Here is a 27,794-nt window from a genome sequence, read left to right on the forward strand (position 1 = left end):
ATATCCTGGCCTCCAAGTTTGTGGCTTTCAAATTTACTAGCCATACTGCTACCAGCATGGTCTATCCAAAATGAATATCAACTAAACCTACTACTCCACTCAAAATCTACCCATGGTTTCCCATAATTTACCAGAGAGCATTTGGTTTCTTTGGTGCATCATAGAAAATCGGCAATTAGCTGGATCCTACTTTTCTTTTTATGTCAACTGTTGCTCACATCTAAAGTCCAAAAACACTAAATTAGCTGCTCAAACAATGTATGTTATTTTATTCCTCAGTAACCTTGTTTATGCTTTTATTTCCTATGTAAAAGCTTCTCTCTATTCCCCATATCCCCTTCATGACTTGGTTCAGGCACTACATCCATTTCCTTGGTTCAGGAAAGAACACCCAAGCCTTTATAAGCAACCTGAGTTCCTCTGTGTTTCCTATGCATCCTTAAACATCGTTACCATTAGCTATACCATAGTATTGTACATTTAAATTACCTATTTGTTTTTCATGTTTTCGTGTTTTTCACGTAGGCAACACGAGTTCCTCAAGGTCATTATCATTCCTGTAAGTTCAGTGCCGAGCAGAGTGCCGTCCATACAGCAGGTACACAATAAATGCTTTTTGAACTGAAATTGAACATTTTTCCATTATATTTCTAACATTTCACCTGAAATATTTTCTTGTGTCCAACTTTCCTACAGTTAAAAGAAAGATACCACCTCTCTAATATCCTGTTTGGCAGGGATAGACAATTTCTTATTTAACTCACCTTTTATTTTTCAAACTTCATGTAATTTTTTTGGTCTTTTAAAATCCTTTTAGGGGCGCCTGGGTGGCGCAGTCGGTTAAGCGTCCGACTTCAGCCAGGTCACGATCTCGCGGTCCGTGAGTTCGAGCCCCGCGTCGGGCTCTGGGCTGATGGCTCAGAGCCTGGAGCCTGTTTCCGATTCTGTGTCTCCCTCTCTCTCTGCCCCTCCCCCGTTCATGCTCTGTCTCTCTCTGTCCCAAAAATAAATAAAGGTTGAAAAAAATAAATAAATAAAATAAAATCCTTTTAAAAACAAAACTGTATATGTATCTGCTTTTGTATCACAAAGAGGAATATAATAAATAACTATTTTTATTCATATAAAATAAGCTTATTGAAACAATGGATTGAGATATCAAGTTTGTGAAATATTTTACTATTAAATTCTGAGTTTTCCACTAACTTGTTGTATTAGTCTGGGTTCTCCAGAGAAACAGACCCAGAACACTGTTTATTGTAAGGAATGGCTCACACAGTTACGGAGACTGCAAAGTCCCAAGATTTGTAGTTGGCAAGCTGGAGACCCAGGAGAGCTGATGAAATACGTTCCAGTCCAAAGTCTGAGTCTGAAGACATGAAAAGACTGATATTCCAGCTCAAAGATAGTCACACAGAGAAAACACATTCTTCTCTACCCCACCATTTTGTTCTGTTCAGGCCTCCAATGGGTTAACACTGACCTCCATTGGGAAGGGCCATCTGCTTCCCTCAGTCTACCAATTCAAATGTTAATCATATTCAGAAACACCCCTCACAGACATATCCAGAAAAATGTTTGATTATATATCTGGACATCCCATGACCCAGTCAAGCTGACATGTAAAATTGACCATCACAGGGGTGCTGGGGTGGCTCAGTCTGTTGACTGAGGGTGCTGGGGTGGCTCAGTCAACAGACTGAGCCACCCTTGACTGAGTCTGACTTATGATTTCAGTTCAGGTCATGATCCCAGGGTCATAGAATTGAGCCCCTCATCCAGCCCCTCACTGAGCATGGAGCCTGCTTAAGATTCTCTCTCTCTCTCTCTCTCTCTCTCTCTCTCTCTCTCTCTTTCTCCTCTCTCTCCCTCCCTCTCCCTCTGCCCTTCTTCCCTACTTATGTGCCCTCTTTCTCTCTCTCTTAAAAAAAAAAAAGACTGACCAATAGCATAGTATATTATGTATATTATGAGTATAGTATAGTATACTATACTATATATATTATATTAGTATATTATGAGCATTAGTATAGTATATTATGTATATTATGAGCATTTCGTGTATCATTAAATATTTATCAAAGCCATAATTTTATTACCTAATCTTAAATCTTATGGATGTACCATTCATCACCATTAAATTCTTCTATTGCTGACTATGAAATTGCTATAAATTTTTATCAATATAATAATGCAATGAACATATTTATATCAATATCTTTGATGACATGTCTATCATTTTATAGAGATAAGTTAATGAGTTGTCTATCTGCTCCTCTTTGCTGCCTTTCAGGCACTACTCTCCCACTCTGTGTGGTGCTAGTGCGGCTATTCAGGTCACCCTCCCCTAATCACCACAATGGTGGAAACCGTATCAAGCTGGCCAATCAGAATAAAACATTCTTATGGCTCAGGGATGGTTCAGAGATAAACATTGGACATGGAGCTCTCTCTGAGACTTTGTTGCTAGAACTCTCAGGGAAGACAGATGTATTATATTGGAATTACTGAATTGTGAAGATGTAATCTGGAGTTTTGGTGGCCATTTCCCTGACCTTATGGATAGAAAGTCTTTACAGAAGAAGGTCAACACATAGGGAAGAAGGATGCAAAGAAGGCTTCCTTTAAACTGTATTGATCCCTTATGCAGTGTTGCCTATAGCAAATTTGTTCCTGGAATTCTGCTACTTGGACTAATTAGTTCCCCTCTTATGCATAAATTATTTTGAATTGTAGATCTCTCATTTTCAACCTAAGGGGACAAATTCTTAGAAATGAGATTATTTAGACATAGGTAATAAACACTGACTAAAGAATTTTACCAGATTATTTTTCAAAAAGGTTACATTAATTCATTTTTAATTAATTCATATTTTATTCAGCAGTTCAGTAGAAATAATAGAATAAATGTATAAAAAATAGAAATAATAACAGTAGCATTAGCAATAAATATTTAATTGAGTACTACTATATGCCTGTCATTAAACCTAGGTTTATGTTTGGCAGGGAGTTAATTGTATACATGCTCATTGCAATGGACATTGGCAGAATTGGTCCAGAATCTAAAATGTATATAATAAATCAAACAATCTATAATATACTGTGTATGCCTTTGCTTTTCTTTTAAACTTTTAAAATAAAGTTGCCTGTTTAGCTATTACATGCTGACGAAAATAAATACTGCAAAACAAACGTAACTGAATGTTTCAGTTAAGGTAATACTATTTGTTATAATACAGAAATCTTTATGGCCTAATACTGTAGAGAGCATATTTATTATTCAAAATAGAGCATTTTTGAGAATGAAAGGGGGAGCTTTTAGTAAATATACTGGATCGACAGGTGTAAGCTTGAACTTCCTGTCATAGTAGGACATAGAGTCACTTGAATTCATACAACACATGTTTATTTCTTACCTAAACAAAGAGGTGCTGGTGCAGTGGCAGAAATTTTGAGTTCTGCCCATGCAATTATTTGTGGGTCAGGCTCGCAGAGACACTTTATTTTCAACATGTGGCTTTTAAGGGTAAACTGGGTGTTACCACCCAGGAGGATTTATGGACCTTGCCTGGAAGTGAGGCAATTGTGTTCACCCACATTCTATTGGCAAGAACTCAGTCATTTGGCCACATCTAAGTACAACGGTGGCTTCAAATTGTAGTCCAGTTAAGTACCCAGGAGGGAAAGAGAATGGTTCAGTAACAGCCAGCAGTATGTTTCCACAACTAAAAATAGAACATTTAAAATAATATATACATAGTTACAGAAATATGTTAAAATTCTGGCCCAGGAGACATGAAACTATAGATTGATATTATATTTTATCTCCTGAACATTCTGTTATTCTAGTATTTCTAAACTACTCCTTAAAAAGACTCAATTAAAATATGTTAGACAAACTCTTTTAGATTCTACCCTTCACAGGATTCCATCATGTATTATTTTTATCAGAAACAATGTCCTAATCTCACTTTATTTAGACAGCTTTATGTAATATAAAAAACATAGATTTCAGGGTTAGAAAAACCCAAGTCACAATACTGATAACTACTTACTAAAGTCAAAGTCTTGAACAAGCTACTTAACCTTTCTGAACCTCAGTTTTCTGTTCTATAAAATGGAGGCAAATATCTATCTCACAGGGATGGATGTGAGAATTAATTAATATATTTGATGTGCCAAGTTTAATGTCTGACCCACAGTAGATACTCAATAAATGTTGATTCCCTTTCCTTAGAGTACTTAATGTCTGTTGTATAAACGTAATTAATTGCTACTTAAGAAAACTGTTCCCTCACTCTAATTAATAAAGAGTGTCAACTGGAAATAAGTAATTTAAAATGCTGGAGTATAGAAATTGTAGCTACTAAAGTGTTTTCAAAAGTTACAAATAAGAAAAAAATAATGCAACACATCCCAGTTCTCCCCATAGTCCCAACTTTGCAGAGATGACAGCAAGCAAATTTATCGTTCAAAAGATTTCAGAGATGTATGAGTGCAGAAAGGCAGTCACCAGCCTTCATGGTGAAGGGTAGCAGAATTTTTCACCCCAAAATATGTCACTTTGACATAAGAATTATTCTTCTTTTTTCTTTTTTTTTGAGAAAGAGAGAGAATGAGAGAGCGCGCAAGAGAGGGTGTGAGCTGGGGAAGGGCAGACACAGGGAGAAAGAGAATCCCAAGTAGACTCCATGCCCAGTGCGGAGTCTTACGTGGTGCTCAATCTTAAGACTGGCTATGAGAATATGCCTGTGAGAGCATGACCTAAGCTGACATCAAGAGTCAGATGCTTACCCCACTGAGCCACTCAGGTGCCCATGACATAAAGATTATTTTAAGCTGAAGGCAATTGAGGAGCTGATTAACAACAACAACAAGCAAATAAATACACATACAACAGAACAAAATAAAACCTCTCTGCCCTCTCCTTATTTGCCTAAAGGTAGAACGTAAATTTACAAAGGTGTCCTCCTCTCTCTACCAGGAAGGACACAAGGTAATCACCAAGACAAACCCTTATCAGCCTGGAGACTACTAACAAGGCTTTATCTACCATGAGTTTCCCAGGTATTGGCCTACCCACAATTTCCTGCTCCTAGAGATTCACAGTTCTTTGTCTTGTCACTTGTCTAAAAATTTATTGTTCCTTTTCTAAGATGCTTAAATAAACCCAAGCTCTAGCCACTCTTTGAGCTACTCATCCCTGAATGTCTCTCATGTATATAAGAAATATCCTCTCGGATAAACTCTTGTTTTTCTCTTATTTAATCTGTCTTTTGTTACAGAGCCCCAGACAAGAATCTAAGAAGGGTAGAGGAAAAAAAAATGTGTCTCCCCTACAATGGCAAGCTAAATTTAATTTTTCATGAAGAGAATTAAGAGAATTTTTTTGGAGGTTGTAATGCCTTAAAATATAGCTGAGGATAGTGAAGAATTATGTAGAAGTAGAAGATTAACTCAGAAGTAGCAGGTGCCCCACTGGAAGAGCATGCCCTCCGTGCTAGAACAATCAGTGTTTGCCATACCGTGGCTTATTCTGTAGGATGCAAAAAATGGAATATTATCCTTGTTATCTTCATGTCTAAGTAGACTCTTTGGCCATATTTTTATTTTGGGAATTTGATAACATCTACAGTCTACTTGATTTTCAAGGCTGCTTTCTACCAATGTCTCAAAAAGCAGTCGAAAACCTAACAGAATTTAAAGCCAGCCACTAAAATCGGGGAAGACTGTCACAAAGTTTATTTACTCAATTTTTTGAAAATTAGGAACATATTGGTTTTCCAAAACTTGAATGAGATGACATGGGTGCATGTCTAAGCAATTTTGAAAAATGTTAGGGGGTGTTTGAAATAGTTTGAAATGTTTGAAATAGTTAGGGGGTGCCTGGGTGGCTCAGTCAGTTAAGCATCCGACTTCAGCTCAGGTCGCGATCTCGCAGTCAGTGAGTTTGAGCTCTGCTTCAGGCTCTATGCTGACAACTCAGAGCCCGGAGCCTGTTTCAGATTCTGTGTCTCCCTCTCTCTCTGCCCCTCCCCCACCCATGCTCTGTCTCTCTTTGTCTCTCAAAAATGAATCAATGTTTAAAAAAATTAAAAAAAAAAAGAAAAATGTAATTAGTTATCACTTAAATCTTGTCTTTAAAGGAAATTAAGAGCCCACTGCTGTGAATTTACAAGTGGTTCCAAAATATAACATCTCTGCTTAGAGGATTTAAAACAATATTAGAGGAATAATTTCATCTTAGGTTTCTTTTAGTTTCTTAACAACTTTAGGGAAGAGAAGAATCTACTTGGAGCTGAAAAAGTATAGATAATCCTGTACAAGTGAATTCGGTTCAATGCCTTCTTTCTAATTATCTTCTCCACTTTCAACCACAGGCACTATTAACCTTAATATGCCCTGTTTAGCTACCACCCTCAGGGCATCACTTTTTCTTGATGACCTTTATTCCCATGTGTTTGCAAACTGCAACATTACCCAACTTCACCACATCTCATTTGTTCAGGGTTCAAGATTCAAACTCTATATTCTGATAACTGACTCTAGGCCAAAGTGTTAATAAGCAAGGATAGAAAGCTGATATTTGGTGATCTGTGCATTTTAGTGGAGACTTTTAGATGAATTTTACTCTATATTTACTTCCGAAAACGTAATTGGCTGACATTTTAGGTTGCACAAGAGCTGATTTTAATGACACTCAAATTATACTTCTTGGTGGCTGCCTACCTCATATAACATAGGGTGGACCATGGTTGTTATCAAGTTTGTGCTCTTTGTGGTAAGAGAAAAGGTTGAACCAATTGATTAGTTAGTGGTTTCTGTCTTAGTATTTTTGGAGATATACCTATTTTTTTTCTTTTTTTTATATGAAATTTATTGTCAAATTGGTTTCCATACAACACCCAGTGCTCACCCCAACAGGTGCCCTCTCAATGCCCATCACCCACCCTCCTCTCCCTCCCACCCCACATCAACCCTCAGTTTATTCTCAGTTTTTAAGAGTCTCTGATGGTTTGCCTCCTTCCTCTCTGTAACTTTTTTTTCCCTTCCCCTCCCCCATAGTCTTCTGTTAAGTTTCTCAGGATCCACATAAGAGTGAAAACATATGGTATTTGTCTTTCTCTATATAACTTATTTCACTTAGCATAACACTCTCCTGTTCCATCCACATTGCTACAAAAGGCCATATTTCATTCTTTCTCATTGCCATGTAGGATTCCATTGTGTATATAAACCACAATTTCTTTATCCATTCGTCAGCTGATGGACATTTAGGCTCTTTCCATCATTTAGCTATTGTTGAAAGTGCTGCTATAAACATTGGGTAGAGGGATACCTATTAAAAGAAAGAGTGGTGTGGTGCCATGTCATCTCAGGGCTATCTAACACATTTTTAGTTCTTGTTAAATTCAAAATGATACATAAATTATAGCCAAGTTATGACTGACCAAGGTTCAATGGTAAACTTTCATTTTCTCTATCAAGTATTTGCTGAAGGCAGATCTAGGAATTTAAATATGGCCTTCTCTGGAGATGAGCAGTTCTCAGGAACAGACTAAGAAATTTGCCTGGAGGCCTTCAAAGAGTTCACTTGAAGGTCCCTTTTCACTGGGACAGACAACTTGGCAGGAGAGATGGGCTGCAGAAATTTTTCCAGTTTCACACTTTCCTTTCCTCAGTCTTCAGAGCTAATATAGATCTAATTTTCTCTCCTTTCTCATGTCATTTTTCATACCTTCATATAGGGCATCTCTCATATTTCTGCTTAGATCAAGGGCAGAGCCAGGCAGATCAAGGTAGAATAAGCCTTAGCTAAATGTTTATGCCAGTTTTTCAAATTTATGGCTTGTATGGAACACTCAAAGTGGTCATAAGAAGAATCATTTTTGTTTCCTACTTAAATTATTTTAATTTAGTCTAACAAACCAAGAGTCAAGTGTTGTCAAACCTGCTCTATGGTTCATAACCTCCTGAAATAAAATTGAAATTGATCTCAGGAGAAAAGACCAGAGGCACCCCAATGTTTTCAAAATGGAAGATAAAAATAATTTTTTATTCTTATCAAGCAAAATATTCATTTTGAGAAGAGCAATGTGATACAGCCAGATTCCATGGCCAGATGGTCAGCCTTGTGTAGACAAAACAGTGGAACATCGGACTAAATTGTGTACTTTGGTGTTAGGTAGACACAACAAATACAGTAGATAGCTGATTCTCTGATAGATTCCTCATCTTTTCTAGATTCAGATGGTGAGCCCACTTGTGAAAGTTTTAGGGATTTTACCTTACAATAACAATAAACAAAATATGATATGCTCAAAGAGTAGAATCATAAATAAAAGATTTACAGTTCATGTCTTCAAATATCTCTATGTGTGTGTGTGCCATGGAAACTATACTCAAATTATTGAAGCCTCCATAGTATTTAAATGTGATATTTACAAAAACCAGATCTTGGCAAATATATGATGTTATCTACATATATGATATATATTCACTTAACTAATTTTAAGAGTGGCTTAAAAATTTCTCCAAAAATTCTAGTCTAAGATCCATTTTTTTTATACCACTGATTTGAGTGATAATATTATTGGGTGATAGTATTATTAGGTAATATTATTACCATCCTGGTAAAATCAGTATGAGTTTTTCTATTCATTCCTGTGGGTATATGTGTGTGTGTGTGCATGCATGTGTGTATGTGTTTGTATGTGTGTAGTTTAAGCACTGACCAAGGGTAGAAACTGATGTACATAGATGACAGCCTTTTTGCTTTGCCAAAATAGACCACAGGTTGTAGGGTTTTTAGAACAACTGATTTCAGACTTTCCATAATTTCCATTGTCCTGGAGATAAGCTGAAAGCTTATCATCTCTTGAGTTGATTACAAAAGAGCTTTCCTGATCTTCCTCTTTCACCGAAATGTTCTCATTCTCTTTCTTTGCAGGCCCCTAGGCTCTTGTTTTCTGAGATAAATCACTCTCTTTCCTCCCAAAGCAAAATGAAAGGGGCAATTATACCCTCGGTGATTCTTAATTGTCCCAATTAACTAAGTCAGTTTCTGGAGTCTGAGCTGAAAATGAAGCTTAGAATGTGCCTTCAATAAATGGAATTTGTTAAGTCAACTTGAGCCTTTTTTTTTTCCCAGGAAAATTCAGCTATTTGATTATTGAACTGCAGTCACTCTACTGGTGCCCTCAATTTAGATTAGAATAAAAATAATGTGCTTTCTAAATCCTTAGTTAAATTAAAGGGAACAACAACAACAAAATTTCAATACTGAGTATCTCTTTTTTTTTAATGTATGTTTATTTTTGAGAGAGAGAGAGAGAGAGAGAGAGAGAGAGAGAGAGAGAGAGACAAAGTAAGAGTGGGGGTAGGGGCAGAGAGAGAGGGAGACACAGTATCTTAAGCAGGCTCCAGGCTCTGAGCTGTCAGCACAGAGCCCAATACGGGGCTTGAACTCACAAACTGTGAGATCATGACTTGAGCCAAATTCGGACACTTAGCCGACTGAGCCACCCTGGTGCCCAGTACTGAGTATCTCTTAGGCATATTTTATTTTAAACAATAAGTTTTCATTTCTTCCACATGCTTCCCTTAAGTCAGCATTTAATTTTTTTCTTGTATTCATTCTTGTTTACCAGCAAGTATCAATATATCAAATAAGTTTTACTAAGAACTGATATAAAAAGCACTGTGGGTCTTAACAGAGAAATTAATGCCTGGATTATATAACCTAGATATGCCCTTCGCTTATACATGGGAATATTGAAAAGATTCATTCATTAGTGATTCTCATAATTAGAGGAATTTAAGTTTTGAAAATGTTTGAAAAAAAGGTTTTGAAAAAACTTAAAGGTTATCACTAGGGTAATTAAAATGAAATATGTTTTCTAAATCATTGGAACAGAAGGAAGGAAATACAATATCCATTTATCTAAGTCAGAAAGGGAGTGACATCATCAAGATGGTGACGCAGGTCATTTCTGACTTCAGTCTCCCTTACAAGAACACCAACTAGCAACTATCCATACATAAGGCACCTCTGTGAAAATCCTAGAACCCTGGGGTGAGGCTGAAGTGGCCCACTGGACAACAGAGACTGAGAAGGACCACATTAGAAGGGTAGGAGGAATGGCTATACTGTCCCTGGATAGTCCCTCTCCCAGGTTGGCACAGTGCTATACCCAGAGGGTCTGCGGGGGCCTACACTACTCCAAGGAGAAAAAGAGAGGCTAAGACTGACATTGTTCTCCCCCAGCAGAGCAGGATGCTAGGAAATGAACTCAGGTCTTGCCTCACAGGAAGCACCCAAGCTGAGAGCCCAGTCAGTCACTCTGTGTGTGCAGAAGTGAACTGCTTCATCTGGCCAGGGAGCTTGGTGTGCAGTTCTGCCCGAGTCAGGTCCACAGCCAATGAACCAAAGATACAGGCCTGTTTTACAGCCCCACCGGGGCAGGGAAGCAAATTCATAACTGTGCATACTGCTGAAGATAGCCCTCAGTTCCACTTGACCGGGAAGCCTAACAGGAAAACTTGGAATGCTACAAAACCCATCCTACAGCCCTGCTTACAGCAGCACTCAAGCATAGAGCTCAGCCAGTGGCTCTCTCCATCTGCAGAGCCAAGCTGGTGTCCCTGTCTTTCCAGGGAGCTTTGTGGGCAGATCTGCCTATTTTTGGTCCCCAGCCAATGTGCTTTACTGGCCTTGGAGCATGTCCTACTGCTCTGCCAGGGCAGGAAAACAAGTCTGAAGTCACATCTGCTGTTGAACATACCCCTAGCCCTATCTGACCAGGAAGCCTCACCAGAGCACCTGAGACAGGGCGTAGCTCATCCTCCAGTACCGTGGGTAAATAGCATCTGAGCAGAGAGCCCATCCACTGGCTTGGTCTACTTTCGGATCCAAGCCAGTGGCCTTGCCCAGCCAGGGAACTTGGTGGGCAGATCTGCCTGATTTAAGTGCTCAGCCAATGAGCCATGCTGCCCTTGGAGCCTATTCAGCCACCTTGACTGGGAAGGGAAGTGCTCTCATGTCCCTGCTACTCTAGCCTCATGCGTGCTTAATCACGAACCCTAACCAGAGCAATGGGGAGCTTATTATAGCCCTACTTGCAGTGTTGCCTTATCAGAGAGTCTAGCTAGTGGCTCTGGCCATAAACACGGCCAAGCTGGTGGCCATGTCTGGCCAGAGAAGTTGGTGGTTAGCTCTGCCTAATTTGGGTCCCCAGCTCTAGGCCATACTGGCAATGTAGCCTGTTCTATAGTCTTTCCTAGGCAAATCTGAAGCCCTTGCTATGGCTGAATATAGCCTCTAGCCCTGCTTGACCAGAATTCAACAAATGGGAAAAAATTTAAAGGAAAAAAGAATATCTGGAGACAAATGGAAATGAAATTCACGTGGAAGTATGAAAGAGCCAGAATAGCCTTCTTGAGAAAGAAGAACAAAGCTGGAGGCATCACACTTCCTGATTTCAAACTATATCAGAAAACTATAGTAGTCAAAACAGTATGGTACTGGCATAAAAACACACAAAGTAATGGGAACAGAATTGAGAGCCTAGAGATAAATTCATCCATAACTTCAACTAACATTTGGCAAGGGATTCAAGAATACACAGTGGGGAAAACACATTATCTTCAATAAATGGTGCTGAGATAATTGGATAATCATATATAGGAGATTGAAACTAGACCCTAATCTTATACCACCCACAAGAATTAACTTGAAACGGATTAAGTATGTAAACGCAAGACCTGAAAGTATAAAACTCCTAGAAGAAAAGATAGGGGGAAAGCTGCTTGACAATGGTCTTGGCAATGACTTTTGTATGTGACATTTAAAGTACAAGCAACAAAAATAAACAATGGGACTACATCAGACTAAAAACCTTCTGCATATCGAAAGGAATGATCAACAAAATGAAAGGGCAACTTATGGAATGAGAGAAAATACTTGTACATTCTTAGCAGTAGAATTGCTGAATCACAAGGTAAATGTGATTTCTGTCTAAAAGGGATATAACAATTATCTTTTCCACAAGCAATGTATGAGAGTGTTTGTCTTCCCCAGCCTCTCCAACAGAATATGTTGTCTTGCTTTTTAACTTTTACCAGTCTAATAGATGGGAAATTATATCCTTAATATTTTGTTTGTATTTCAACTTCTCTAATTTGAGTTAGATTGAATATTTTTCATGTTTGAACACAATTTTCAAATCTTTTTAGTGAAGTATTTGTTAACTCCTTTGTTACATTTGTTACATTTTATCAACGTTTATTTATTTTTGGGACAGAGAGAGACAGAGCATGAACGGGGGAGGGGCAGAGAGAGAGGGAGACACAGAATCAGAAACAGGCTCCAGGCTCTGAGCTGTCAGCCCAGAGCCTGACGCGGGGCTCGAACTCACGGACTGCGAGATCGTGACCTGGCTGAAGTCGGACGCTTAACCAACTGCGCCACCCAGGCGCCCCACATTTTAAAGAGGTTAATACCTAAAAAATGTCTTTGATATTTATTCACATATTTACCATTTCTAGTACTCGTCCTTACTTTCTATGAACCCAAGTTTCCATCTGGTAGCATTTTCTTTCAGCTTGAAGAACTACCTTTAACATTTCCCTTAGTGTAGGTCTGCTGGCAACACATTTTCTCAGCTTTAGTTTTTCTAAGAAAGTCTTTACTTGGCCTTCATTTTTTGACAGATATTTTTGTTAGATATAGAAATCTAAGTTGCCAGTTATTTCCATCCAGTACTCTGTGTTGTACTGTTTGTCTTTTGGCTTCCACCTTCTCTGACGAGAAGTCTGCAATCATTCTGATCTTGTTTCCCTGCTCAGCCCCAGCTGGTGGTATAAAACCCCTGAGCACTCAGAGTGGACCTCTGGGAAAGAGTTTTCAGGTGGGTGCTGTCCTGTATTGTGTCAGTGTCTGCTTCAGGTTTTTATCTGCCATGCTTACCCACACATTGCCTTTAACTTTTTTTGTTTATTTTTATTTATTTTTGAGAGGAAGGGAGGGAGAGAGAGAGAGAGAGAGAGAGAGAGCAAGCCAAGAAAGGGCAGAGAGAAGGAGAGGGAGAATCCCAAGTAGGCTCCACGCTATCAGCTATCAGTGCAGAGCCCCCACGTGGTGCTCGATCTCATGAACCATGTGATCATGACCTGAACCAGGATCAAGAGTCTGATGCTTAACCGACTGAGCCACCTAGGCTCGCTCCCACCTTTAAATTCTTATTACAGGTTTGTCTGCTTACTTTATCATTCTGCTTTGTTTCTAGGGATGACAATAGCTTCAGTTCTTTTCTCCCATATGAAAAGTTTGTTACTTCCTGGAATTTTGTTCATTTAAGCTTCTTTGTGTACTCAATTTTGTGATGAGTTAAAAAGAATAAGAGGTTATAATTTTGTAGCATCTCCAGCTTGTTAGTGTGAGAGCAATGATCTCCCGTGATCCTAATCTAAAGGAGCAGAAGTGTCTGGCTTCCAATGAGAATATTTGTAGTTACTCTATTTAGTTCACTTGTACACACAGTCAGTGTTTGTTCACTTCATAGCACTCATGAAGTCCCCTGTTAAGATGTGATCACCCTTTATTTTACCATAGGTACTGTGATTTTAAGCAACGAGATAGAAAGTGTAAATTGTTAAACCTAGAAGTAATTCAATCTACAGTTTCCTACTGGTAATCAAAGTGTGATTGACTTTTATTTTCAATGCTTAGTATTGTCAAAGGGATTCAAACAATATTATAGTTAAAGCTACTATATTAAATATTAATAGAATAGTTGTAGATCACAATACTCTACGACCTCTAATAAACTGAAGCTTTGTTTCTCCTTTGAATTACTGCTGAGCTGAAATTCTTCTGGCACAGACATCTAGCAGCACTCAAACACAGGTCTCTGTAAGAAAGTGGAATTTGGGGAAATGGGTGCAGATTTCCAGTTTGCATCACTTCCTCTTCTCTCTTAGGTAATGGATCACATAAAAGATTTCATCAGTTTTGTCACTAAGACTGTGTTTCCTCCACAAAAGTTTTCTTTTAATTTTTTAAAATTTAATGTTTATTTATTTTGAGATCAAGAGAGACAGAGCATGAGTGGGGGACAGGCAGAAAGAGAGGGAGACACAGAATCTGAAGCAGACATCAGGCTCTGAGCTGTCAGCAGAGAGCCTGACGTGGGGCTCAAACCCACAAACCGAACCGTGAGATCATGACCTGAGTCAAAGTCGGATGCTCAGGTGACTGAGCCACCCAAGGACCCCACCTCCACAAAAGTTTTAATGGTTAAGCAAAGCTTAGACCATACTTTCAACTCTTATTAGACAATGTATTTATCTACATTATTTTACTCTATTAGATTCAAGATATAGTCATTTGCATGAATGGGTTAAATATTTCATTTCTAGGAATGAATAACATTTCTAACTCTTCTTTTGTTTCCTGAAAGAGTACTGATTCAAGGGATTATGCTACTTTTCATTTGAATAAATGTCAGATACTAGGAAAGGAAATGAAATGCCTTTGCATTTAATTGCATTACAGCTGATTTTAGAATAGCAAGATATTTTTATTGTTTCAAAAAATATTAGTGTGCTATAAATCAATACTCTTTCTATTATTCTTTCCAAGGTGGATATTTTACTAAATTTGTTAGTTCTTATTTAGTAATTGACAATTCAATAGTATAAGTGCATTCATATAGAAAAGTATCTGCATATTCCACTCTCTTGGTATTTATTTTTGTAAATCGTATGTATTTTTTTAAGTTTTTATTTTTTTAAGTTTATTTTTTTATTTTTGAAAGGGGGAGGAGGGGCAGAGGGAGAAAGAGGAGAGAGAGAGAGAGTGAGAGAGAGAGAGAGAGAGAGAGAGAAAATCCCAAGCGGGCTCTGCACTGTCAGCACAAAGCCTGATGTAGGGCTTGATCCCAGAAACCATAAGATCATGACCTGAGCTGAAATCAAGAGGCACTTAGCTGACTGAGCCACAGAGGTGCACCAAATAGTTTTTATGTCTGGGTAGTATTTGTGTGAAGTAAGTGCCTTCTTACTTACTTCAAGGCATGCTTTTCCCATGTTTATTTTTTATCTGTTGCTTGAAATGAAATGAAATAAAGTATAGGAGAGAAAGATATTTCATTTCTCCCCTTTTCCCCCATTCCTACTTTTGCCCATAGAAAAAAAAGTAGCCATCAACCCCCAACACTGGCTTTTGGCGAAAGTCCTATGTGTGTGTCAGGGGCAGGATGTGGTGCACAGTGAGAAACTACCTTCTCTCTCTCCTCCTTTACTACATCCTCTCCTCACATTCAGGGATTTATCCGCGTTCTTTATCATCATTTCTGGTATAGCAGTACTGGATGGAAGGGCAGTATGAGAGAGAAGCCAGCAAAAAACGTCCTGTGCCTTGAGTGTGTCGCAACTTTATTTTGCCTGGGCCGGGTGGAAAAGGAGACGTAGTCTGTATGGCTTTCATCTTCTATCACCTGTTGAATGCCTTTAGAAGTGCCCTACACTTTTCCCACTGAAAACTAGGTAGAGTAAAAGACAACAATGCTTTCAGTCGACTTTGGGCTTTATCAGTTAACTCCTTATCTATACAATTTGCTTTTTGTAAGTTTCTAAGGTAAGCAGCACTCAGACTATTAATTCCACTCTGTGAGGCAAATGATCTGAGAGGATAACTTGCCGTTCAGACTTCAGATGACAGAGGCAGACATAAGCCAAGGGTGTAGACTTCCAATTCTTCTACTACTAGATGGTTCCACCTTTTCCTCTTTGCATCCAGCAATTCACTTTCCTGAGTGATTGCAGATTTGAATTTCTAGGGGAGCCCAGTCCTTGAGTGACATCTGTGTGTACCATCCTAAAAATTTTCTGACTAACTCCATTAGCAAAACTGCTAAGAGCAGACAGCTTCAGGTAAAAGAGAAAAGCTGTATTGGATGCAGGGAGAAGAATGCAAAGAGAAAACGAGGGCAGAGTTAATTCCCAAGGACTCTGAATTTTTCTACTTGCACTTTTTTTCTGTGGCCTCTTAGGTGACCTCATCTCTATTTTGCAGCTCAATTATCAATTCCTGTTTGCCTTTCCTGCAGTCAAACAATGTTCAATAGCCACATGTATATTTATCTTATTGTTTGTTCATTCATTTATTTAGCATTTATTGAATCCTGACTATATACTAATCATTAGAATTTGGCCTAGGAATTTAAAAAATAATAATTTCCTGCTTTCAAGGTAGCAAGTAAATAAGGCAGTAGTATTTAATAATACTATTAATATTAATACTATTAATATTAATAATCAATAAATGTAGTATACTATTAATAGTGTAACTATTAATACTATTAATACTATTAATATTAATAATCAATAAATGTAGCGTAGTAAATAAGGCAGAAAAGTTAGCAAAGACCAGGGTTTTTCTATTGATTACAAAATAATAATCACATGCATTAAATTCATCCTATCCTGCCACTATCCTTCCCCATTGCTGTTTTACTCAAGAAAATGAAATTTCTGGTAAATGCTCTTTTAGAAAATGCTCTTTTAGATACTTATTGACCATGGAAGACTGAGGTTCCCTGGAAACGTAATAAGTGTATGGTTTCCTCTGATGTTAAGAGGAGGAAAAGAGGTATGAAAGGTTCTCCAGGGACTGAGTGGATGGTGAAGAATCCATACTGTAGATGTCAGGTACACAGGCAGAGGCTCTAATGAGTGTTTTCTAATATAAAGTTCAACTGGCACTGAAGATATATGCAAAAAGCAGATAAGTCATTCTGGCATGTGGCTATTTCATCTACCTTGTCACTTGATGAGGCTAGCTGCCTTTGTCCCAGTGCATTAAAGCCAACATAGTGTCTCTACTTATAATACATCAAAAGGCATATCTCACTTTAAGTATAGTAAAAGAAATTCTAATCACATAATTTGAGATTTTTAAGATCAGCCCTTGGTTGCATTTTGCTTAATCTTTTCTGGAGGTCAAAAGGAATGGTTAACTATCTACAGTGACTGCAGCCAAAGTTACTGCTAATTCTAAATGTAGATTTTCAGGAGGGTGTTCCTGGCAACTGCTTGCAGTTGACTTTTTCAAATTTAAATGGGAATCAACCAGTTCAGAATAGAACTGGTTTTGGTGGACTGGTGGGAAGACTGGAAAATAGGCCATTGGTCAAGATGAATTTGGCCCAGATGCTTTAAAGCTTTTTGGTTTATTTAGAAAATCATAATTTTGGACTAAAAGCATCTTAACATTTTTTTTATAAGCCAATTCATAGTGAAATTTGTGATACTTTTTTTTCCCTGAAATATCTTAACAAATGCCTTCCTTAAGGAAAAATTTATGTAATACCTATGTTTTGACTTATTTTATAGAATGCCCAACTAATGTTTCACAAGGAATGTTTCTGAAGTGCTTACTATTCTGATTTTTTTCTTAACATTTATTTATTTTTGAGACAGAGAGAGACAGAGCATGAACTGGGGAGGGGAAGAGGGAGAGGGAGACACAGAATCAGAAGCAGGCCCCAGGCTCTGAGCCATCAGCCCAGAGCCCGACGCGGGGCTCAAACTCACGGACCGCGAAAGTGACCTGAGCTGAAGTCGGGCACTTAACCGACTGAGCCACCCAGGCGCCCCAGTGCTTACTACTTTGAAATCACTATGTTAGATGTTATCTTTAATGCCTTTCTCAATATGCTCTATTTTGAAACTTCCACTATTAACTATTTTTGGTGTTATTTCCAATGTTACTCACTTTCTCTTATAATAAACCAATACCAAATCTTGACTTTTGAGGTGTTACATTTCATATCTGTGTGTCCACTCAGAGTTGAGTGTTAGTATTGTATAAATTCAATAAATATTCTCTATAATCCTTAATCTTCCAAGCCTAGAGTACTTGCCATATTTTGGTGAATGATATAATAATTGATGGAAAACATGGGTCTTAACGAAACAGTATTAAATGGGTAAAAAAAAATATATATACTTACTACATTTTGGACTGATTATCAGTGCACTAAATATAGTGCAGAATCAGGAATGGGAATATAACCATAATTTTTTGTTTTTGTTTCTACTTAAATTTATATCAACAGAGTGAAAACATAGTAGCTCAGAGTGCCTAATAGTGTGGTAGATTTTCAGCAGTTAAGAACTACTAGTTAAAATATGTTATGTAGGCTGTTATATCTAAAATTGTGGTTTTGGAGATAATTTGGAAAATAAATATCAGAGGTCTCATTTGATTACACAGAGAACAGTAAATAGAAGTTCTACTTTTCTCCCAGGGTCTTTGTCATGATTAAACAGGAATTGTTCATCCAGAGCTCCTGAAATAAGACATCCAATTAGGGTCCACACTCACTCACTTTGAAACTGATGGAAGAGAGTTGAGCACAGCGGCCAAACATGACCAAAGATTGTTGGAAAAGCTTCTAGAAATTCATATCCAAAGCAGATAATGTAAACTATTCTAATCAACAGCTCTATTCCTGGTGTCATTCCTTCAGTATTTTGTAATTATTAGATTCTAAGTAAGTATAAAATGTAGTGTACAAGAGTTTTATTTGGCTAAACATTATTAGGTGATATAACTGAATAGGTTATTCTTCATTCTGTTGCACATTTTGAAGCCAACAGATATTTTGCTAAATAGGTTGAGAACCTGTTTATTCTGCCTTAGGTTTATAATGTTAAAAATGAGTCAAAGTGGTTAGCTTCCTAGGTATCCACTCAAAATTCTCATTTAAACTATATATTATAAAAGAAGATTTGAGCATTTTGATAATTCCTAGGAGAGTCACTTTCTAGTTCATTTATATTCTGAGTCAAATCATTTGGGGGAAATCCTTCCTGAAAGTTAAAGCCTGACCATGAGTACTGCTTTTAAGGCTTTAATTAGAGAGATAGGCCTGCATTATTTAAATGCTTGTGAGATATATCTTGTATGCAAACCTATTTTTTAGGTATTCAAAGAAATTTAAAGCAAATTCAAGGAAACTTGGAGAACTTTTGAAATTATTTATTATTGAGAACAAATTGGTAAAATTTGCCTTGCTTTGAGCTTCATTTATGAACTTCTAATTTAGCCTTTGATGGCTAACTCAGGAGGTGTTGGTGTTACTGGAATAAATCTTTGAAGCTGGTATTATGCATTGCTTCCTGTTTTTAGCTCAACCCCCAAGAATAGGCTTTCAAACATCACAGTTTTACTTTCTTATGCTTGCAAGTAAGAAATGTCATCAAACAAGCTAAATAAAAAACGAGATTTTCAAAAAATATTTTATAAACAGAACAGTTAATTTCACTGATTCATTTTAAAAAATGGTGGCCATGCTTCTCTTTTTTATTATTTGATCAATTTATCTAGGTATATTATTCAGTACTCTCAGTCTTAAAGTTCTTGAGTTGTCTTTTTAGCTACAAATACATCTTCTTGTACTTCTCAATATGTGACTAATGGACAAAGCATGTACAAACAATTCCTTTCAAATAAATTTAGTATGGGGGCACCTAGGTGGCTCAGGGCTGACTCTTAGTTTTGGCTCAGGTCATGATCTCACAGTTTGTGAGCTTGAGCCCTGTATGGGGCCCTGTGCTGATTGTATGGAGCCTGCTTGGGATTCTCTCTCTCTCCCTCTCTCTCTGCCCCTTCTCTGTGCTCTCTCTCTCTCGCTCTCAAAAATAAATAAATACACTTTAAAAAATAAAATAAAATAAAATAAAATAAAATAAAATAAAATAAATTTAGTATGTGGGGGATTTTTAGAGAACCCAGGGATTTTCAAGTAATTGAGAGATTTGAAAAGAGCACTTTAGAAGTCAAACTTTGTACTCAGTTTGTAGTGAAGGAACTACAAGCTTTACAGTAAAGAAATTAAAATGGAAGACAAGAGAATCCTTATATAATGAGGAATCAAGTCAGTTCCCAAGTGAAGTTCTTACTTGAACTGAGTAACTTAATATTCATGAGATAGGTCTTCCTCCACCCCCCTGACCAAATCACACATCTCCTAATTTTTAGCTTTAGCAGTAAACTCTATTACAATTAACTCCTTTTATCTATGTGTGAAATTAGTCAGGTTTGAAATGGACTCCAGGCCTTTGGGTCCATGGTTCTCTTCTATGGAATTACTGAGGGTCTATGAACTATTGTGCCACAAGGGAAGAATACAAAGGCCAATTTATTAACATGTGTCTGCATATATCTTGTTATTATTTGCAAGTCTTAATGCTAACCAGTCACTTCAAGTTTTATTGGATGTAATCTAGTACATGTAAATAAAAGTCAGGGTTCTTGAAACAAAACCATAAAAGTAGCAGATTGCAATCAAAGAGCAGATGTTTTGTGATGTCAAGCTGAATATTTATGGTCTTCCTTTAAGCCAATCACTGAAACTGACAACTTATCACAAATTATTTGACCATCTAAAGAGAACAATTTCATCAGAAAGTTGTTAAAAACTTTTTTTGGCAAACAAACAGATTTTTATTCTTAAAGAAAGGAAAGAAATCCAATACAAGACAGAGGTAGAAAAATTCTACAAATATATTCAAGAGTCTCTGATTAGTAGTGACTAGTGACCCATAACAACTAGCTTAGACATTTCTTAATTAGATGGCGCTAAGTACTCCAATTTACCTGGAAGTTGAAAGAAATTGCTCTAAATTTGGTTCTTACTAATGTAAATTATCAATCAAAGTAAATTTAGTAATTAAATTTGGTATATAAAAATATGTTTAATGAACATCTTATTTGTTAGTTGGTCTTGGAAGTGTTCCCAGTTTATTCTGGCTCTTTTATAGAAGTCAGAAAGGAACTAGAGAATTTACTTTCTGTTAAACAAACAATTCATTTTGCCTTTTTTAACGAGGGAGAAGAGATACTATTATTCATTATGTTTCTCTTATGTTATGACATAGAAGTTCATAATTGAGTAGAATCATAAATGAGGTCGCTTAAGCCTAAATGCTTAAGTGAAACTTTCACCCCCCCAGAGAGCATCCCTAACATATTATTCTGTCCCTACTGGAGTATTCCAGTAATAAATTAGTTGGATCCATCTTTAGATGGATCATTTTGTATCAACTTGTATCATTCACAAGTTCACTCACTTATCAGATTTTTAATTGTCTACTGTATGACACACATAGTCATAAGAAATGGAGACACCGTATTGAACCAAAAAAATGCAGCCCTTCTCCATGTGGAATGTATAGACTGGTTTTTTATATATGTGTCAAATTCTACCTGTCTGTAACTTCTACCCTTTGTTAATAGTTTTCATCATATCTACCTTCTATTCCTATAATCTACAAATTTAACCAGGCTCTCTTCTGTTAACTGATCCATAAACTGATAATCTTTACATCAAATCTGATTAAGAATAAGTTTTGAAGGTGAAAATTTGAACTAACAGTGGTATAGGCTACTTGCAAAACATTTCAGCTAAAACAGGCATGATTTTGAGTCATTAAAACAGATGCACTGAAAGTTCTACCATTTTCCTTCCTCTGGTCCAGGTTCCTGAGTTTGCTTCATTAAAACTCAGGGAGTAAACCTGATTGACAAGTAAAGCAATGTAAATGCAAATGCCTGAATCCACAATAGGGCAGCCCCTTTAGAAGAGAATTGATGGCTCTGTAAATAAAATACTAAATAAATACTGATGTATTGAGAATCACCTGCAAAAAACCATTATTTTGTCCTTAGAAATATTTCGTTGTTATTTTATAGGTAGTCACCAAAATTATTTTTTAAAAAGGACAGAAAAAATAGACACTAATTATCTACAGATTATATATGGGAAAGAATTTAACATATAATCTCATGCACTAGAAGACCGATTATTCTTTGAACCAAACCTTCCACCACCAATAATAGAATGTAGCCATATTTTCTTAATTGGCTCATGAATATGTTAAGAGGACCAGAGTTATGATCTTTTGCATATTTATTAATTCTGTGTTTCCCTATTTATCTAGAAAGATTAACTTTGACAAAGAAAGAACTTATATTGACTTATATTTTTTAATTTACAGAAAACGTATTTTATATCTCAATATACACAGTCTTCACAGTGTATCTTCACAGTGTATACAGAGTAATTATTGATTTTTATCATTTCAAAAATTGGCAGATAGGTTATTCAAGGCCTGCTCTTTATTTTGTATAAGTGCAAAGTCTCCTTTTCAGTATCTCTAAATGTTACTTCTACCTTGTCAAATAGATCCAGATATTGTAACTGACACTATACAGAATATTCTTTGTCACCACTGTTTTCATCATAAATGAAGGCATCCACTTTACTAGCATAATCCTCGACCAACATTCTGGTGTTAAATATGTTCTACTTGATAAATATTGGCAAAAGAGATCATCTGAAAAGGAGGAGGAGGAAGAGAATGCTGTTTGGAATTGCTTCATTTCTATCACAGTGACCACCTTCTTGTTTTCTGCCCAGGGAGAGTCAGACTAAGTGTAATAGCATTTGTCATCCGAGAATAGAAAGGCAGGCTCAAAGCAGGAGGACAGTTTAGGCATTGATGGAAGGAAAAGCAGAAAGGAGAGCAAAGTTTCAATGCATGGCCAGATCTAAGTGGGGAATTGAGTCAATCAAAGAATTCTTTGCTCTGTGATAACTCTTCCCTCCCAAGCACAGTTGCCATGGCCAGCTGTCAGAATGAAAGGGCTGTTTCCCTGAGGTATCATCCTACCCAGTCTGAATCATTGGGAAACTGGCCTGTTCATATACAAGGACCGCATTTTCTCCACTAATAAGTGAGATGAGGACATCATCTCTTACCCCTGTGCACTAGTACAGTGTTTCTCAACCTTTTCTAGTCACAGGCATTCTTGAAAATCAGATAAAAGATATAAACCCTATTAGAAAAGTTTGCATGTACACACACACAGTTTTGAAAACAATCTGAAGGGGTTTATACACTTTTGGACACCCAGTTATGATTCTCCTTGAGGCCACAGATTCCAGGTTAAGAATCTCCTGTACTAGAGAGGAGGCCAGTCAATTTTATTGGTGTATTCCATGTATCAGATATTATAATAAGCACTTTATATGCACTATCTTATAATAATCTTGTGAGTTAGTTTTATTGTCTCCATTTTTTAAATGAGCTGGTGTTAGTGACTTGCCCATGGTTAAGCAACCTATGATTGAAGCCCTCAGAATACTAATTAGTCTGTTCATAGATACTTACTGCTACATTCTTTTATTCTTCTCTTTCGGTTTTTCCTTTTGTGTAGCTAATATTCCAAACTGTGTTCCCGGCTTTCAGCTCCCTGGAGTATTATTCAGCTTCTCTGTGTCTTCACCCTGGCCAATATTTACTCATCTTCTTCCCACTGAGGGCTCCCATTATGCCTCATGGCTGGGATTTGGTGCCATGTGACCTCTGTTTTCACCAGCTGCCCAGAAGCAGGATCTTCTGACATAAACCTTCTATACTCTCTTCTACCCTACCTCTAACAATTGACTGTATAGGTTTAGTTTCACATCTGTTCCTAAGCCAATACAAATTGAGGAGGGAAGTAGACCTTGATGTAGTGAGTCTTAGAATTAAATTATTTTGACAAGATCTACTGATCCAGCCTCCAACAGCTGGGCCCCTATGTGTCTATTTCTGCCAACCAGATAAAGCATCCAATGTATTTAGCATATGCCTTTGTGGCCTCTGTAGTTTTCATTTCATGGTATGCCATTTGACAGCATGTGAGGACTTTTACCATCTTGGAAATTAATAAAAGATAATATTCCTTGAGACTTGAAATGTTAGGTAATAAGGCAGAACAGAGATAAGCAAAGTTGTGGGAAAGGTAAAGACTGGTTCCCATGTTAACAAGATTTGATTATAACTTGGTTGTCTATATAAATTAAAAAAAAAAAAAAAAGACTACATCTATCAAAATAAAAATTGACCAGTCATAGAAATACAGAAAAAGGAGAAGTGCAGAAAAGAAATTTTAGCAATGCTAATCCCAAAATAGTCAAGGAAATGGATGGTCCTAATTACCCTTTGAAACTTAAATGCTTCCTTCTGAAGAAGGGCATTCCTCTTATGAAGAGAGATGCAAAGAACTGTAGGCAATGAGCACAGAATGTTCTGGACCCATTCACAACAAAAATATTTTTATGGGGACCTGGATGTGTTTTACATTATTTTATCCTAACGTGATTAAACGATTTATATATCAAATCACCTCTGTACTGATTCTATGCTTACCTAGTTACCATCTAATTATGATTTGATTTTCCATTTAGTTCTTTCCACAGGCAAACATTAATTGCTCATATAGATGATAAATATATGGTGTCTATGATAGTGATTTTTCAAGATGACTTAATAAAGTGGTCTTTGAACATTATTTGATTTATCTTAAAGCCAGACTGCAGCTGAACACTTGCTAAAGCAAGACATGTCTTTCCTGGTCTTAGGTGAATATTAGTTAGAGTTTTTCAGTTTCTTATCTCTTGTTTCTCTGACCACCATCAAGAAGGTGAGATTGACATTCATTGCAGAGGGCAGCTCCCCTGAAGTGACTTACCTACCTGGGGTAGTTCCTAGGAAGGTCTTACCCAGCACCAAGCAGCCCTCCCTTTATGGTGCTGCAACCAATTTTATCTTTTTGAATTATTACAGATTTTTACAGTGTCTGCTCTTTGATAAGACGAGGTTTCTCTTTGCTCCTAACTCTAGTCAGTCATGTTGGTTGGCATATTATGTATCTGGTCCCTTGCTCTGCCACAAACTCTAGCCATTTGGATGGTATCCAGTTGCCTAGAAACAAAGCTTTGGCTTGACTGTGAATTGATGATAAACCTGCCGAGTGCCTGGCTCACTGACTGTATGATAGCCTGCTCCTGTCCCTTTGGACTCCTGGCTGAGGCCCTCTAATATAGAGAAAAAACTGCATGTGATTCCCCCTGGCCACCAGTGTTTGACCACCATCTGGATCTGCCCCACTGGTGTCCAACATTACTAGAAAGGTAAGCAGGCCCTGAAAGTGACCTGGTTTATGCCTGAAGTTTCTGTATCTTTTGTGAACCCTGAGCAGACTGTCTTCACCAAACCACAACCTATGGTTAGATTAGTTTTCCCAACACTGTGTTCTTCTCAGTTCCAGTTTCTTTCCCTTTCTAACGGTCAGACTGCAGAAGGTCTTAAATGCCAGGCCTAGAAATAAGTATAGACTTAAGCTGTGTCATGTCAGCAGGTGAGGCTGTGTCCTCCAAAGATTAATATGTCAGAAAAGCCAAAATGAATAGAAAAGAGAGGATATTTTTAGATGCAGTCCAGGTAGACTAAAACGGGGGACCAATTCCTGCTTATTTTTGTAAGTAAAGTTTATGTAGATCATAGCCACACTCATTCATTTATGAATTTTCTCTGTTGACTTTTGCTTGCTCTCCCACAGAAGTGTTGAGTAATTGTGACAGAGACCAGACAGCATGCAAAGTCTAAAATATCTACTATCTAGTCCTTTGCAGAACAAGTTTACAGACTCCTGATCTACATGATGATTACAGAGACCTGGACTAATTAAGGAGTTAGCAATAAGAGAGAAAGAAGAACCAGTTATGAGGACACTGAAGAATTTTTACTTCAAGTTCCTGATAAATGCTTAAGGGGTTGTTAAAGCACAAGTCTACCTCAGGTATTACATTAAATTTGAGTAGTTTTGCCACTGTGAGCGACAGGTATGATACCACCCTCTTGCCTCAAAAAAGAAAAGAAAAAGGAAAAGAAGAGCCTATTCTGATGTTCTGATTTGTTACAAAATAACTAATCTACTATCATTGAAAAAAAAATGCCCATATTTTGTCTCAAGTTTTATGATTTGGGGGAACAAACAAGGTACCCAGTGAACTCAATGGCTGGGAAAGTGGAATAATTCAAGATAGTGTAGACAGAAGAAATGTTTTAGACATTTGCTGAAGTACAGCTTCAACCAAAGTGGAAAAACTGCAGAATTTTGAGAAAATAAAAGCAATGAACATGTGTGAATTCTGAAGAGGAAAAATAAATCTTTATAGAAAGATAAATAAATAGATAATTAGTCAGGTGGAAAGGAAAGAAAAAAAGAAAGAAAGAAAGAAAGAAAGGAAAGAAAGAAAGAAAGAAAGAAAGAAAGAAGAAATTCTATTATGTTAACTGAAGTTCTCTGTGCAATACAATCTATTTCTCCTTTTGCTGTTACCTTTCCCCTATAAATTCATTAATAAGCAATGTCTCAGGGGAGATTTTATATTGAATATAGAGGACAAAATGTCAATACCTTGGCTTCTGAGATCTAAAGTAGACTCTTGAGACTCATAGCAGAGACATACTCTTGAACATCAGGGCTTTTGACCTGTAAGGGTCATAATATTGTATTTCTAAAAGGCTAAGACTGGAAGACATTTAGTTGCTTCTATAACTAATAGTTTGGAAATACAATCAGAGCTTATCCCTGGACATTAGGTAAGGGTTGTCCAAAATGGGGGAGTACTGGAGAGGATGTGGACTTTAGTTTAGAAACTTGTGTTGAGAAGCTATCACTCCCTTAAGACAATCTAAGACTCCCCTAAGAACTGAGCTATAACTAGGTAGAGCTCCAGAACCTCAATTATGCTTGGAGCAGGGAGGTGCAGGGTGCAGAAGGTACCTATGTCTTGTGTTTTGGAGAGTACTGGGGAGTGGGTAAGCCTTATAGAGCATCCCTGTGTTCAGCATGATCTCTAAGATGTCGAGTCACTGTGGCACAGAAGTTACCTAAGCAGATGGGTTTCAGGCAGCTCCACAGAGTTTTAGGAGAGTGGCCAATTGTTTTCTGTATCCCTCAGATAGGATGTGGATATAGCTGAGAGTCAACCGGAGAGTCAAAAGTCCTTGATGCTGGGAAGAGGAGGGTGTAGAAGTCATGGACTAATAAAAGAAGACTAGCTGGCCTATAGGGCATCTCATTAAAGACCAACACAAATACATGGAAACAAACAAATGTGTGTGAACAGATGACATGGGAGAGGACCCATATCTTCCCAGTATGGTACCACTGGAGCCAAACCAAAACAGGTATAATTCTAGAGATAAAGAAGAGGGGTGAAAGCTAATTGATTGAAGATTTTTAATTTTTCTGAGAAAATACTGCATTGACTCTTAAGAACTGATTGGAACGAGCTTACATCGAGTTGAATACATTGAAGTTTTTGTCAGTAGACAAAAGGAGTATCTTAATATAAAAAATAGCATTTAAAAATATATAGCAGAAAACATTTTGTATTCTGAATATTTGTACTCCCCATTTATATATCAAGAGAAGTTTCAAAAGTTGTTTGCCTGTAGGTAGGATTATGACCATGTTCTTTTTTGTATTTATTGTGTTACATTTACTCAGTCTTTACAATGGGTATGCATTGTTTTAATAAATATAAGCACTGATATACTTCAGAAGTATTGAATTGGCCTAAAAGCAAAAAATAAAAGAAAAAAAGTGTGCACAGATTACACAGAGAATTTTAGCCACGTCTGTATACATAGAACATGACTCCATCAGTGGCTACAATCTGGAAAAGGAACAGCATCTCTCCTTCTTTGCACACAGATGAAGATTTCTTTTTCAATTAAGCAGGATAAGGGGGGAAAACCTGAGAGTACACATACATCCCATCAATCTGGAGGAAGAAAAGTGATATAATTTAAAAGAGTGTTTGTTATTGCTATTATTTAGTCATCCAAGTTGATTAATGAGAGAGAGGCAGAGACAGAGAGAGAGA

This window comes from Leopardus geoffroyi, chromosome A1 (genome assembly GCF_018350155.1).
Source record: "Leopardus geoffroyi isolate Oge1 chromosome A1, O.geoffroyi_Oge1_pat1.0, whole genome shotgun sequence".
In the NCBI taxonomy this organism is placed as follows: Eukaryota; Metazoa; Chordata; class Mammalia; order Carnivora; family Felidae; genus Leopardus; species Leopardus geoffroyi.